This window comes from Mustela nivalis (assembly GCF_964662115.1).
Source record: "Mustela nivalis genome assembly, chromosome: 7".
NCBI lineage: Eukaryota > Metazoa > Chordata > Mammalia > Carnivora > Mustelidae > Mustela > Mustela nivalis.
Window position 1 is genome coordinate 47,009,923 of NC_139026.1, and position 15,748 is coordinate 47,025,670.

General features: G+C 35.4%; 1 protein-coding gene across 4 annotated transcripts in view; it reads right to left on the reverse strand.

Moving 5' to 3' along the window:
* Positions 1-9,861: 9,861 nt before the first annotated feature.
* CPSF6 (cleavage and polyadenylation specific factor 6) overlaps positions 9,862-15,748 on the reverse strand; it is a 34,392-nt gene continuing 28,505 nt past the window's right edge. For all 4 annotated transcript variants that reach the window (XM_082742882.1, XM_082742880.1, XM_082742886.1 and 1 more), the window contains one exon: positions 9,862-14,736. The gene's annotated coding sequence lies outside the window, so the exon portion shown is untranslated. The remainder of the gene's footprint in view (positions 14,737-15,748) is intronic.

Sequence of the window (15,748 nt, forward strand, 5' to 3'; positions counted from 1 at the left end):
TTCACATAATTATGGAATGTTCTGTGAAATGTCAGTTCATGTCTGTTGACCATTTTTCTGTTGGGTTTTTGTCATTCTTACAGATCTGGGTTTTTATATTCTTGATACTAGTCCTTCCAGACTGCAGCTTCTCTTTGCATTCTGTGGTTATCTTCTAATGAGAAGCTCCTAATGTATTCACATTTATCAGTATTGCCCTTTGATGTGTACCTTGCCTTAAGAAATTCTAATCTACAGTCATAAAATTACTTTCCAGATTTTCTTGTATTTCCTGTATTTTCTAACTTTGCCTCTCAGATTCAGTCCACATTTAATCCACCTAGAACTGGTACTTACATATAGCATTAGGCAAAAATCCTAGTTTTTCTCAGAACAGTCCAGAGTAATTTGCATTCTAGCATAAATCTAGCTTTCATACATGTGGTTTTGGCCTCTGCATATTGTTGCATAGTCTGTTTATCTATTCTTGCACTATGACTTAGTACACTGCACTCTCTTATTAGAAGTTTTGACTGACGGGCGTCTTCCCACATCTCATTGTTGTTCATCATCTGCCTTTAATTTCCATATAAGGCTGAGAAACAGGTTATCCAGTTCAATAACAAAAAGAAAGAAACCTCTTGGAATTTTAATTGAATTTGTACTAATGCTAGATCAGTTTGGGGGAACTGTCAAATTTACAATACTTTTTATTCATGAACATGGTATGTCCATTAATTTGGATCTAAATTAATATCTTCCAGTAAAGGCTTAAAACTCTCCAAAAGAGGGCTTCCACATCTTTGATTAAATTTAATACTAGCTCTTTACATCTGATTTCTGTATTTTGTGTTCACAGAGCTTGTTAACCTATTAATTCTAATAATTTAACTTCGGTCTTTCATATCATCTCCTATCACCTGGAAATAATGACCACTAACGAGACCCACTATTACATTCTCTAGGGTGACTCCTCTGACTCCATAGTAGAGATCACTGCTTTGCTACTGAATCTTTCTAAATTTGTTTCCTTGTCTATAAAATGAGGAACCCTAATAATACTGTTTTGACACTTACATGAAATAACACATGGGAAGTGGCCAGCATCTATTAGTCTCATCAACTCTTTTTTCCCAGACAGCACATTGCTTTTTTTTATGTTCAAGGTATTTTGCACATTGCAAAATTCAATAATTTTGAATATTTATTGAATAGAAATTATTCTATTTCCTGGCTCACAAAAACAGAAGGAATATTCCTTGGCTTATAACTCATTCCTGAATCCCATACTTAGCAGAGAAGAGGCACTCAAATTCTAAAAAAGATAGGCTTTCACCTAGGGTTAAAAACAAAAACAGTATTGGGGCGCCTGGGTGGCTCAGCAGGTTAGGGCCTCTACCTTCGGCTCAGGTCATGATCCCAGGGTCCTGGGATAGAGCCCTGCGTCAGGCTCTCTGCCCAGCGGGGAGCCTGCTTCCCCCTCTCTCTCTGACTGACTCTCTGTCTGCCTACTTGTGATCTGTCTGTCAAATAAAGAAATAAAATCTTTGAAGAAAATAAAAAAGAGAGACTTCAAGTCCAAAGGACTGGGTTTAAAAAACAAAACAAAATGGTATTATGTAACTAAATAAAGGTAAGTCTACTGTTAAACCTACCATGAGAATTCTGTTTAGAATGACATTAGGAAACTGTATACACCTCTTCAAAGAAACATTAAATATATTCTTTAATTAAAGTAACGGTCTCTGTAGAAGTACAAAATTTGCAGGTACAAAATATCTTCCCTTCCAATGACTTAACTGTGTGCATTAAGCAAATTCAGAAATATTTTCAGTGTAGGGATGGACATGAATAAGATTTTATTAGTTTACTAACTGGTTTTATAACCGAACTCCATCAGAAAAATCAAGGTATTATTTTTATTACCTCATTCTGGTTTGACTATACTGTTGTGACTTACCAGAGATACAGGATTAGAAAAGAATCTTTCAGATATTTCTTGATACTGGAACTTGGCTTGGATCATTCAGTTCTTGTGTCTGCTCTTTACTAGTCGTATTAGTTTGGGGCTGTATACACTGAACTCAATTACTCAATCATGACTTACCCTGTCCTTACATAAAGCTATCACTAGATGGCAGCATACTAACCTTTTAAAATATTTAGACATTTATGCTATTTAAGTCATTATAAAAATCACAAGATATTTAAAAATAAGTTTTTACCTCAAAAATGAATATATTTTTTAAACCATTATTACAAAGTATGTGGGAAAATGTGATTTTTCACATACAGCTGGGGTGAAGGTAAATGAGAGGGCAACATCATGTGTCAAAAAACCTCAAATGTTCATATTCATTTAATCAAGCATCCTAAGAAACTACTTTTTGGAAAACAGAGAAATATATTTAGATTTATTTACAAGGATATTCACTGCCATGTCTGTCCTTCCTACTAGTCCAAAATCAAGTGAAATAACCTGAATACCCAATGACAAGAACTGATTAAAACTCTTAAGTTGAAATACCAGGTAGCCACTAAAAGTTTAAAACCCCAATATGTTAATCATTACTGTATGTAAGTCACTTGCGCATCTTGTCCCAAAGCAAATTCTGATTCCCTAAGTCTGGGATGGAGGCTCTGATTCAGCAGTCATTAACAAGTTTTCCACTCCTGTGATGCTCACATTGGTGGGCTATAGATCACGTTTTTAGTAGCTTTTAGACCATGAAATAAGAAAATGTTGATACTGTGTTAGCACTCAAGTGGCCCCCATATAACTACCTGTACATTTTCTGTAAAACACAGGGCTTAGGCTTGGGATCCCAAGATTGAGAGTCACATGTTCTTCCTACTTAGCCAGCCCAAGAACTTCTGCTCTTACTATTCAGTTGTGTTTGCTCTTAAACTATGTCATTAGTACTATTTTCCTGTGATTTCATGGCTATTATATAAATCAGTGAAGTGAGTGTAAATAGAATTGGTTCAATGAAAACTAAGATTAATATTTTGGAAAGACTCAATAAAGAAGACTCACTTTAAAAACCACAGTTGACAATGACACCACTTCATATCCATTAAGATGGCTACCATCAGAAAAATGAAAAGTAAGTATTGGTCAGGGTGTGGAGAAACTGAAATCCTTATGCATTGCTAGTGGGCATATAAAATGATGCACCTGCTATGGGAAAGTCTTTGGGGTTCAACAGAATCAGCACATCTGATTCAACAATTCCACTGCTAGGTATATACCCCCAAAGAATTGCAAGCAGGACTCATACTTATACACCAATGTTCACAGCAGCATTATTCACCACAGCCAAAAGATGGAAAAACCCTAACGCCCACCAACAGATGAATGGATGAAAGGTGGTATATACATACAATGGATCAATCACCCATTAAAATCAAATTCTGATACATGTTACATCCTGGATGAACCTTGAAAATATTATGCTAAGTGAAATATACCAGTCACACAAGACCACATAGTGTATGATTCCACTTATATGAGGTACCTAGAACAGGCAAACTGATAGACAGGCAGTACGGGAGAGGTTGTCAAGGACTGGGGGTGAAGTAGGAATGGGGAGTTATTGTTTAATGGGTACAGTGTTTGCTTGGGATGATCCAAACAGTTCTGGAAAGGGATGGTGGTGATGGTTGCACATTGTAAATGTATTTACTGCCACTGAAATATATGTTTAAAAATGGTTAAAATGACATTTTAAACATGTTTTACCACTTAAAAGATGCTCGTGAATTAGCTCTTAAAACTATTGTTACAGGTTTCCCTGCCACCAAAAGTAGACCCCCAAAATAACCTCAGGCTTTTCTAATACGTTAGGACACATTTTGCTAAGGGGTGTACAAAATAAATCAAGATAAAGCTCAGATGCTCACAGTGCAAAGCTATGGTGGTTTGACGCTGAGTGGTTTCCAGGGAAGGAGCCTGGTAGTGCCATTCACTGCTCAGGGTCCACACAGCCTCTGTAACAGCTGGTGGTCAAAAAAGTGATTGACACTTTTACTTTTTGCCTTTTCCCATAAAAGCCAAAAATCCTCTTTCCTCTTGCTTAACAAAAACAAGGCACTAACTTTCGTAAAATTTCATAGAAGTGACATAAATGCAAACTTTTGAAAACAGTGCCTGTTTTCAGGAATACCTGTATACCATAAGCTTAACAAGATGATGTGGTAGAGCTACAAATTTAGAAGACATTCACTCATTCATTTAATGAACATGTATGTGGCACATGCTTATGTAGAGGAACTTAGGACTTAGAAAATAAGCAAGTCGGGGCACCTGGGTGGCTCAGTGGGTTAAAACCTCTGCCTTCTGGCTCAGGTCATGATCCCAGGGTCCTGGACTCTTTGCTCAGCAGCAAGCCTGCTTCTCTTCCTCTCTCTCTGCCTGTCTCTCTGCCTACTTGTGATCTCTGTCAAATAAGTAATAAATAAAATCTTTAAAAAAACAAAAAAAGAAACGAAACAAGTCATGGGCCTGTATATTCTGAAAGACAACAAACATACCATACATTGTGTTAGGGAGTATATTATACATTGTGTTAATAAGCACTTGGGAAAATAAAGCAGAGTAAGGGAGTTAGCAGACTCTTTCATCCTTCAACAGAAAGGTGAAAATAAACCTCATTAAGATGACATTGTCATGCAGATATCCAAAGCATTCTAGGCAGGGGAAATGGCCCTGCAAGGGTGAGAGGCAGAAGCATGTCTGGCCTGTTTGAAAACAAAACACAACACAACACAAGGCCAGAATGACTAGAAAGTAATCAGCAGGGAGAGGGAAGAGTGGCTTTGGGAGATGTGGTCAGAAAGGTGACATTTAGGCGCCAAATTATGGAGAAACCTTTTCAAGACAGGAGCTTTCCTGATAGAAATGTGTAGCCACTGCAGGATTTTGAAGATAGGATAAAAAAACCAAAAACCAAAAACCCCAAGAGTTGTGTTGGGAAGACTGTAGGTAGGCAAAAGCAGAAAATGGGGAGAACTATAGGAATTATTGCAGGAATCTATTTTTTTTATAAAAAGGTGTTTTTTGGGGCGCCTGTTAAAGCCTCTGCCTTAGGCTCAGGTCATGACCCCAGAGTCCTGGGATCGAGCCCCGCGTTGGTCTCTCTGCTCAGCAGGGAGCCTGCTTCCCTTCCTCTCTGCCTACCTGTGATCTCTGTCAAATAAATAAATTAAATCTTAAAAAAAAAAAAAAGTGGGTTTTTTGTTTGTTTTTGTTTTTCGAGAAAGCAGAGGGGAGGGCCAGAGGGGTGGGAGAAGTAGGCTCCCTGCTGATCAGAGAGCCCAACACGGGGCTCGGTCTTAGAACCCAGAGATCATGACCTGTGCCAAAGGCAGATGCTCAACGGCCAGAGCCACCCAGGTGCTCCTATAGCAGTAATTTAACAGGCAAATGATCAAAGTCATGGAAATAGCAAGTGGCCAGATTCTAGGTATTTTCTGATGATTAACAACAAAAAAAGATTTCCTGATGTATTGGATGTGAGGTGTTGAAGCCAAGAGTAATTTCAAAGTTTGCATCTAAGCAAATGAAATGAAGGTACTGGGTATTGCCTACTGAGAAAGACTGTAGGCTTAGCAGATGGTGGGGGAGTGTGAAAGGATGAAGAGCTCAGCATGCTGCTTGATTTGCCTATTAGATACTTAAGGTTTCTAGTAGACAATCTGTGGAAAAGGTCTGAATTGGAAATATAAACTTAGAAACTGAGCATATTAACATCTAAAGCTAAGAGACCGGAAAAGAGCACCAAGACATGCAGGGAGGCTAAGCCTCCTCAGAGTACCTCAAAATTAAAGATCTAGGGAAGAAAAACAGCAAAGGAGACTAAGGATGTAGGGAAAAGTAAAATTTAAAATCTTCATTTTTTAAAAAAGATTTTATTTGTCAGAGAGAGAGAGAGGGAGAGAGCGAGCACAGGCACACAGAATGGCAGGCAGAAGCAGAGGGAGAAGGCTCCCTGCCACGCAAGGAGCCTGATGTGGGACTCGATCCCAGGACGCTGGGATCATGACCCGAGCTGAAGGCAGTCGCTTAACCAACTGAGCCACCTAGGCATCCCTAAAATCTTCATTTTTAACTCTCTACTTTATCTGCCTACTTATAACTGATACGGGGGCATGTTCCATTCTCAGTATTTACATAAACAGGGGTAACAACTGATAGAAGATAACTTTAGACAGATTACTGCCTGGGTGTCCTCGAAATGAGGGAAGTTGTGCCATTTATATACTATCATGTAAAAAATCAGGGACAACACAGAACAGATTGCAATAAGCTTTAGACAGGCAGTCTCTTAGTACACACATATATATACAGCATGTTCACAAATAATGTGAAATATTAAACAGCTTAAGTTTACACATTTTTTAGAGTTTTAAGTTTTATTATGGCCCAATTACCCATTTTTTTCCTTTATGATTAGTTTGTGGTTTTTATTATTTAACTTGAAAGGGAAAGCACACATGCACAAGTTGGGGGAGAGGCAGAGAGAGGGAGGGAAGCTGACTCAGGACCCTGAGATCATGACCCAAGCTGTAGTCAGGTGCTTAACCGACTGAGCTACCCAGGAGCCGCATAAATTTATACATTTGGGATAGAATGGCTGCCAGCAATTCTGAAATAATTTCCGGGTTGCATAAAAATAACTTGAACAGACAAGTGTTTACCAAGGATATACTATTAACTGAAAAGCCAGCCATCACAGTTACTCAAATTCATTGAGTAATGATTACCTCTAGTCTTCACATTCTGCAAATCACCTTCTAATATACTGAGCATGTTCTTGGGATAAGTTAGATGCTTCAGTAAATTTTTTGCATTTTGTGTTTTCATTTAAGGGGATTCCCCATCTAACCCACTCCCTAGCTGGGGAAATCTAAAGAGGAAATAATGTAAAATGATTTAGGCAGTTTGGGAGACGAAAAAACCTAAAGTGGTACACAGTGGTTTGTATCCAAGTTTCTATACTGTACGAGGGTGAAGCCCAACTTCTTAATGTCCAAATTGTCCAGAATGTTAACATTTCACAAATATATGCATCTCTCTTATATCTAATAGGATAGCTATAGTAATTATGATGGAGGTAGAACCCACACAAGCAGCCAAGTTTTAAAAAATATATATACCACTAAGTTACTAAGGCCTGTCTAACACAGAAGTATCCAGCACAGTATCTTATGCAGAGTAGGAAGCTCTTTATTTGTGGAAGTGTAACATTTTAAAGTAATATATTCATAAATTCTTACAATTCAGGTATCAATAAAGCTTAAGTTAGCACTTACAGTGTGGGACTGGGGGGGTGCTTAGTTTGATGACATTCAGCAAGTAACTGAAAAAAGCAGACTTGGAATCACTAACACATTCTAACTTTGACTCAGCATTCTGCTAGGAGTCCTCTAACTCTTCAGAGCTTACTGGCTCACTTGATAAAGGAGAACACTGTCTTTCGGGTGATTTAAGAAACTGAGAGAATAGGTCCAACAGCAATTTTAAAAAATGCTGTCGTCATCCTTCCCCCACCATCAAAACTACCAGTCATCAAGAGGCCGTGGGTGACTTTTCTGCAGGTGGGTTGACAACCTTAAACACGAAAGTGAGGACAATAATTAATGCCGTCCCCATCCGGGAGCTTGATCTACCTACCTTCCAGGTGACTGAATGTGTGAAGTGGATTGCCACCACAAAAACGGGAGTCTCTTACAGCTAGACTAACCAAGTCCCAACAAACTGATCAACTTCAGTTCATTCTCCCAAACTTAATAACCACAAACCACAATGCCCTCAACTGTTTTAAAGTCACTAGATGAACATCTTAAGACTCCCATCTACCTTCAGCTCACAAACCTCCATATATTTTTACCTATCTACATTTCCCCTCCTGAGGAAGGAGTTCTCTTCTAACGCCAAGCTACTTCCTCTCTGGGCACTGGGCTGGCTCATTAGATAAAGAACGCAGTCCTGATGACGAGGTTATGAGCAAGCCCCATGTTGGGCAGAGAGCTTACTTTAAAGCAAAACTAAACAAAAAGTCTCCAAAGCTATTTCTTCTCATAATACTGATAAATGAGCATAGAATCCCAAACCAAAAGCCTGGAAGTTGTACTAGACTTACCCAGCCTCCCCATGTTTTGATAGTTTCTTTTCTATTTTAACTGTTACTACAAAGTTATGATCTTAACCCCCATCTTCAAAACTCCAAAGCCATATAACTAGTCACTACTTAGTCATTTCTTGGCTCTCAAAGGCACAAAATTCACAATATCTCCACATTTTTCCCCAAAAATTTCCCGAGTTGGGGAATGGTACACCATTACATAAGGTCTAAAAGCCATCCTTTCTCACCTCATACCCAAACTTACTAGATGTTTGCAATTTAGCTTCCTAAGTCTTTCACTACATCAACTTAGATTCTTTATCTCTATTATCCTATCTCCCTATAGTCGAAGACTTCTGTAACAGTTTCACTGGCTTACCTTATTCTTTTCCTGACTTAAACTTATAGCCAGTTAAGTTTTTTGAAATGCTAACAATCAACCCTTCACACACTTGGATGATTTTACATCATTCATTCTTGGGACAATCTTTTATGTGATTTACAAGCCCCAGTCTTGGCTTTTGCCCTTTCTTAAAACCCATATAGGCCAATGTTTCTCACTACCCTCTTCAGTCAAACTGGCATTCTTCCAATTCCTATTAATACATTCCCTCCTGACACAAAAGCCCTTTTATGCAATGGTCTCTCACTAGAAGGTACATCCTTTCTCTCTTCACCAAGTCTTATTTGTTCTTCAAGTCTCAGTGTTATCAAGGAAGTAAACTCTATTTCCTAAAGTTTTCTATAAAGCCCAATATGTATTTTTTAAAGTTAAGATCATGTATATTTATCCCTTATCGGGCATGGACAACAGCAGCTGACAGGAACTGTTATAACATAAAAATCCAACAGCTCTGTTAGTGAAATATAAAAGAGACAAGATGGGAACAAGAAGCATCGGAAACCATTTCTAATAACATTTCTTGTTTCACAGTAATGATTAGGTAATCAAACTAGGAGATCGGATAAATTCTATCAATCCTTCATAAAAAAGTCCATCTTTCACTACATCAGGCCTTGACTGACTGCTATGGAGTCTTGTATGGCATCTGGTTAAAAAAAAGTTCCTAGTAATCTTTCAAATACTCTCTGCAGGAGTCTCAATGAACTCAGCGAAAGGTGGATCAACAGAATCCAATCTTCTTCAAAATGTAAACATGTAACAGAGTAAGGGAAACAAAGCCTGAACCACAATTTTAGTGGGGCATGGAAAAGGGTCCTAGGAATAGTTAAGAACTTATTATTTCTCATATAGTTATTACTGTTTACAGACTTGTTACTTTCACCATACTCTGAAGCCTACAGGTGAGAAATCCTGGGCCTGATTATAATAGCTGGCATACAAATCCTTACTGAAATCACAATCTGTTACGGTTTTGAAAGTACTCTATGTTGTTTCTAAACTAGCAGGTGAAATATCTTTGCTGTCATCTAGAAACATTTTTCCTTGATTCAAGTCTACTAAGATTAATAATCCTCTAAAACTAAACAAATGTTTTCTGAACCTAAGGTTTGAGAATAAAACAGCCTAGAGCTGCTTTTATGTTTTAAGCCTAATTTTAAGCCAGATATCATCTGCTTTAAAGACCATCAACATTCAATACAGAAGAAAACTACCACTGGTTAGGAGGCTGGCTTAAAGAATACAGACAACAGTCCAATTTCTGTTATACTGTATGTTACCAACAGACAAGAATTATTCATAGCATACACAATGGTTAAATTATGAGCCAAATAAAAAGGACAAACTGTAAAGTATTATCAAAACTGTGTTTTATTTTCAATACAAGATAAATACCATGCTTGTTACTAATGCAGTTTAGGGCCAACAATGGCCATATAGCAAACTGCTGAACAGTCACCTAAATGCTAAAGAAAGAAAAGACAAAGTAAACATTAAACACAAAATTGCAATTACAAACATTTTAATAAAATGGAATGAGCTTTTTAATAGAAGCTAATATGGAAGTCTAGTTCTCATGGACACCAAAAAGATGTCTATTTGATCAAATATCACCTTACCTTTTGCACAGAAATCTTATTGTGAAGTCACCAGAGTCAATAGCTAAAATTTTAAGACTTTCTTTGGCCTTCTGGTATTAGACAAATTATTTACAAACCGTGATTTAGTTAATTCATGGATACTGATAATATGATACAATTTTTTTGTTAAGGGCTTTCCATTAAAAATTGTAAAACAACTTTGTAAGGCTGTACAAGGCTGTAAACTACTTTGCTAATATACCATGGGATGAAGAGGAATAAGAGTAAGAATAGACCTTTTTTTAAGGCTAAAGTCATCAATGTTATAGATGCATTCCTTAGAATACATTATGATTTACCCCAAGGATCCTTTCCCATTAAATACCACCTGAGTACTACAATTTTCAAAGTAAAAAAATAAACACGAATTCACCATTGTCTTTTAAAATAATTTAACTTACAGAATGTTGAAAAGTGTTATGAAGTAACAGTGTGACAAAAAGAAAACACCTTCAAAATGAAGTGTTTTTACTAAATGCAGGGTCTGTCCAATTATGAAATTAATGCAAAACATTTACACCCATGGCAGAATTTTAGGATGCTCGCACATGAAAAACTTTTTGTAGTATTTACTATCCGCTGATACCATTTCAGGATTTGTGTGACTTCAATTAAATGCTACCGAATATTTTAAGACTCCTATTACAATACGTTAATATAGCAGGAAGTCTTTAAAACATTAAAATCTGTCTATACCTAACCAAGTGTTTGTATGTCCCATACAAAAACCACAGTAGCTGCATACTCAGAGTGAATGCCAACAACCTGAAATTTTAAAGAAACATTGGTTAAGACAAACCTAAATCAATCTAAACTGGATACAATTGCTTGAATATTTGTAAAAATTCATATTGCTTCTTTCTAATGCCAAGAAAGAAGAATGTAAGAACTTCCTCCCAGAAGCCTAGACATTTTAACACATTTTCTATTTCAACTTACAAGGAAACTTTAAATCAGAATCTTTTGATTTCTCTAGTCAAAAATCTCACATTACAAACACAAGGAATGCTATATGTAAGGCCACATCTTAGGAAATTTATAATTTTTGGTTGAATATTTATTAAAAAATTAGTCTAAGGCTTCTAAGAGTCAAGTTGCTAAAAAAATGAAATAAATACTCCAGTGTTTAAACTGAAGGTTAATGTAAAAAAAACAACACACACACAGAGTAAGAACAGAAAAATAGAATGCTTTGCTACAAAAATCCCACTTAATATATTTTAGCACAAAAACATCTAATATGTACAATGGAGAAGCGTGCATTTAAGTACATACAACTGCTGGAAACATTTACAGACGGCTATGGGATGCAAATGAACTTAATGAATAAAATTTAAAAGGCAGTTATCTGTAAAACAGTAAGACTCTCAATACTGTATTCTCAGTAAAGAATCAGAACATAAACTTCCTCTTAAAATAACAGGCTGAAGCTTAAAACACAAAATTGAAGCCATCTTATAAAATACAGAAAATGCAATGATCATTCAGGTATGAAAACCAAAATGTTGAGAGCACTCCAACAGAAAGTCTCATAGTAGCATTTCATTGTATAAAACAGTATGTATTTAGGTTATTGGCACATTTAAATACATAAGGGAAAGAGAAAGTCTTTACCCTTCCAACAATTTTCCCCTTTCACTATAAAATGTTATACAACATTCATTAAAATCCCGTGTTTATTTTAAGAACTGACCTTAAACTAGTAAAAAACAAAGCAGTATTCTCCACAGGAGAATTAAATGAAAATAATACCTTAAGCTACAATCCATAAGTTATCTGTGAACTCCAAATTGTAGTTAACTGCTTAAAAATATTCTAGGTAAAGGGGCCATTAAATGGGCTAAACTATGATCAACAGCCACTGCAACTTACTCCAAATCTTGTCTATGAAAACTGACAAAATAAACACTTCCAAATTTACATTGGAATATCCTTTCCAAAACATATATCCTTTAGCTATAAGCAGCAAAATCAATTCAAAGTGTTGCTTCAGAAGCAATACCACAGAGGTGCTGCATCACTCATTCGAAACTACTGGCTGAAAGGAATGTGACCGCATAGCACTAATAAATGCCTATGGTTTACAGTTAAACTCAAATGTGTTTTCGTGTCCACTACAATTATTAGTAAAAAGAAATGAAAAAGTCTCTGAAACTCTCTTTCTCTTTTTTTTTTTGGTGTCTATGTAATGATTTATCTCTTTGGATTGTTTTTGTATGTTAAAAAAAAGAAAGAAAGAGTTTTCAAATAACATTAGCTCAAAAATGACAGAGGGATAAGAAGAATAAAACAAGGCTTGCAATTTTCACCTTTAGTGCTATACATTCATGTGTTATCAGGTAGAAGATGACCGTAAAAATTAATGGACAAACCAAAAAGGTATTTCCTTCTGACAACACTTAAAAATAACGGACTAGCAGCAAACAATTCTAGGACACTCACATTGTCTGCAACAAAAGTTATGTAATGAAATCAGCCACATAGGGAGAAGAGTGATATATAGAATGAGCAATTAAAGGGTTCCACTGATAAAAAACAAAAACAAAAAAAAACCCACGAAAAGATAAATGATTTAATTAGTACAAAATTTCCAGTTTCATCTCAAGTTCAAGCGGTTAGATTTTTAGAATTCCATTTTTAAAATGTCAGAAAGTATCTTATTTTCATGGACATTTACTTACCTTTTAAGCTTACTATTAACTAATTTCCCTTGTAATATATTTATGTCCATACTTCTTCACATTAGGACATTGTGATTAAAGTATAAGAAAGCTAACGAATGACAAAACACCTACATACAAAACAAGAAAACTATTTTGATTCAATTCTCAAATAATGTTAAAAAGGCAACTGCATTTTCAACAAGACAGAACACTTGAAAAATTTTTCTGAGAGCAAACAGTTCTGATAAACGCCAGTGATCCCATGCACAAATACTCTAATCACAAAATGTTTTAAAATAAAACTGGCAATAATAGGAATAACTTGAAATAGCTAATTTTGTAAGAACTAGTGTGATAGTGGACAAAACGGAAGGGAAGAACTGCACTGCAAATATCTGGAGGGCTTCTGTAAGTTGCAAATGACATAATATTCAGGGTAACTAAATACTTTTAAGCACTGCCCTAAAATTTGGCTGTATTTTTAAAAAATCAATGTGTATTATCAGATCACTCAAAAGATAATCAGATCAAAAACAAATTAAACTTGCCTAGGATTTCAACTCAAATTTTTGAAATAGTGATTCGGAATGACCTTCCTATAAAAGTATCTAATCAAGTTGTCACCCTGCCTATGCTAATTTTGTAATTAAGAACACATGCCAGCCAAGTGCTTTTAATGTGGGTCTATATGCAAGGCAGATTTGAAAAAAATCTTTGATTAAGTAACTCTAGCATGAATCAGAAGGTTGCATGAATACACGTAAGATTCCTTGAACTGGTGACAGGGTACACCTATTATCACCCATTACACATACAGGAGATTACAACTCAGTATTAGTAAGCATCACGGCCTTCCAAAATCTATAGTAACCAGAAAATAAAACTAATGCTCTCCTTACTCCCATTTGTCTGCTGCACGGCTGTATTTACACTGCCTATGGCTTCAAAAATAAACCATAAGCACTATTAATATAAAACAGCAAATAACTGCCGCATCCAATCAGAATTGTCAAAATATTTCTTCAATGCTAGCAGTTTACAATTAAGCGTTTCAGTACATCTGTGTTGTAATTAAGCTGCATTACTGTAGCAAATAACGTATGGGTTTTTACTAAAATGTTAAAACCACAAAATTTTTTTTGACCCCTAACACATTGACTGGATTGCTACGTCTGTGAAATTTTACAAGTTTACATACCATTCAGCAAAATCACAAGCTAACTAGGTAAAAACAGCTAGAAAAGCAGAATATAGAAATATTAAATATCCATGTAATCACCTATTCTAATATCAAAATCAAGGGCAAGAGACACTTAATTAGTATGTTTAATTCACTGAACGCAAGATTAGATTGGTGCATATCCAAAAACGCTATTGCAATGCTTTTTTAAAGGACAGTATAAATGTCATAGTAACATTATCTTTAGATATTGCTGAACACAAGACTTTCCCTGAGGTGTAAACATCAAATAACTTGAACAGCTTTACACATCAGCCCCATTAAACAGTTTATTACAACACTACATCTATTGTAATCAAAGTGGTGCTGTTTACAGACATTATCATATGAACATTTTTAACAAGAACAAACTACTATAAAAACAAGCATTTACTTGACGTTTTTTTTCCAATTGCTTGCACATTATAATGGCCAAATGTATATAACCAGTAATAAAGTTGCAAAAGCTATAACTTTTTAAATCACACAGGTTTCCTTCAAATAAAACAGTTAAGCAACATAAAAAATAAAAGTAGAGCTACTGGTTACCATTTATGCAGATTTGCTTTATTCAGATCTATTCCTGTTCATTTTATCCATGAATCCTTACAGGTTCAGTTCAATCACAAGAAGCAAACTGCTGGACAAGCGTCATTTTTCCCCCATGAAGACTGTTTTGTCTTGGAAGGTGTTCCTCTTCCTTCAGCTGTAATGTGTCAAAATTTGTGATGTAGATTTTGCTATTCCCCATAATACACAGAAAAACGCTGGCTTAACTATACATACACAACTCGTGCATCTACTTCACTGTTACGTATTCTAACACAATAAGCATTAACTGAAACAGTAGCTGCCTTTATGGTGGAGAAATGCTCCCAATTTATGTGCTGATTAAAACTGAGACATTCTGATTTCATGCTTCTTAGTTATTACTGCCTTATTAATTTAGTGACAAGCAAAAATGAAAATATAGCAGCTGCTGTTTCTGTGATGATGGAAACATAAGTCATTTTCTAAAGTATGCATACTACAAAGATAAATGGAAAAATGCTTGAATGATTTTAATGTAAATTTTTTCATTCACCCACATATCAATTCTAAAGAACTCATTAACAATTAAATGTGAACTGAATATAAAATGCAATTATTTTACAAATTAGTTGTATTTATTTGACAGCATACAGGAACTTCTGCAAATGTTATAAATCAAACTGTTTCATGTTACAAAATTTATAAATAAAATTTATATATAGCTCAGTATGCACATTTAAATAAATATGACATCCACATACAAATCTTCAGATGTAATACAAATTTAAAACATTTACTTTACTTTCACTCTATTCCATCTATAGTGAAATAACTAATGTGGTATATAAGCTAACCAAAAACAAGCTAAAAAAAAATCTACAATGATAAATTTCATTGAAAACTCACACAAAGAAAAAAAAATCAATTTGGTAAACTAAAATTTCAAGAATACAAAAATATGCAAACTTCAGGTAGAGGTTCACAAAAGAAACATTCAATTAACTTGCATGTAAGTCATCACTGAAACACCAGATAATTAAAATTTAAGTTCCAAGAACATAAGATGATGTAGTAAGAAGTAAAGGGCACAATATTTAGTGATATTCTTGCCATAAAATTGGAAAGTACTTTGCTTTGTAATTAAGAGTAATTAATATTCTGTCACCACTACAAATGTCATATTTTAT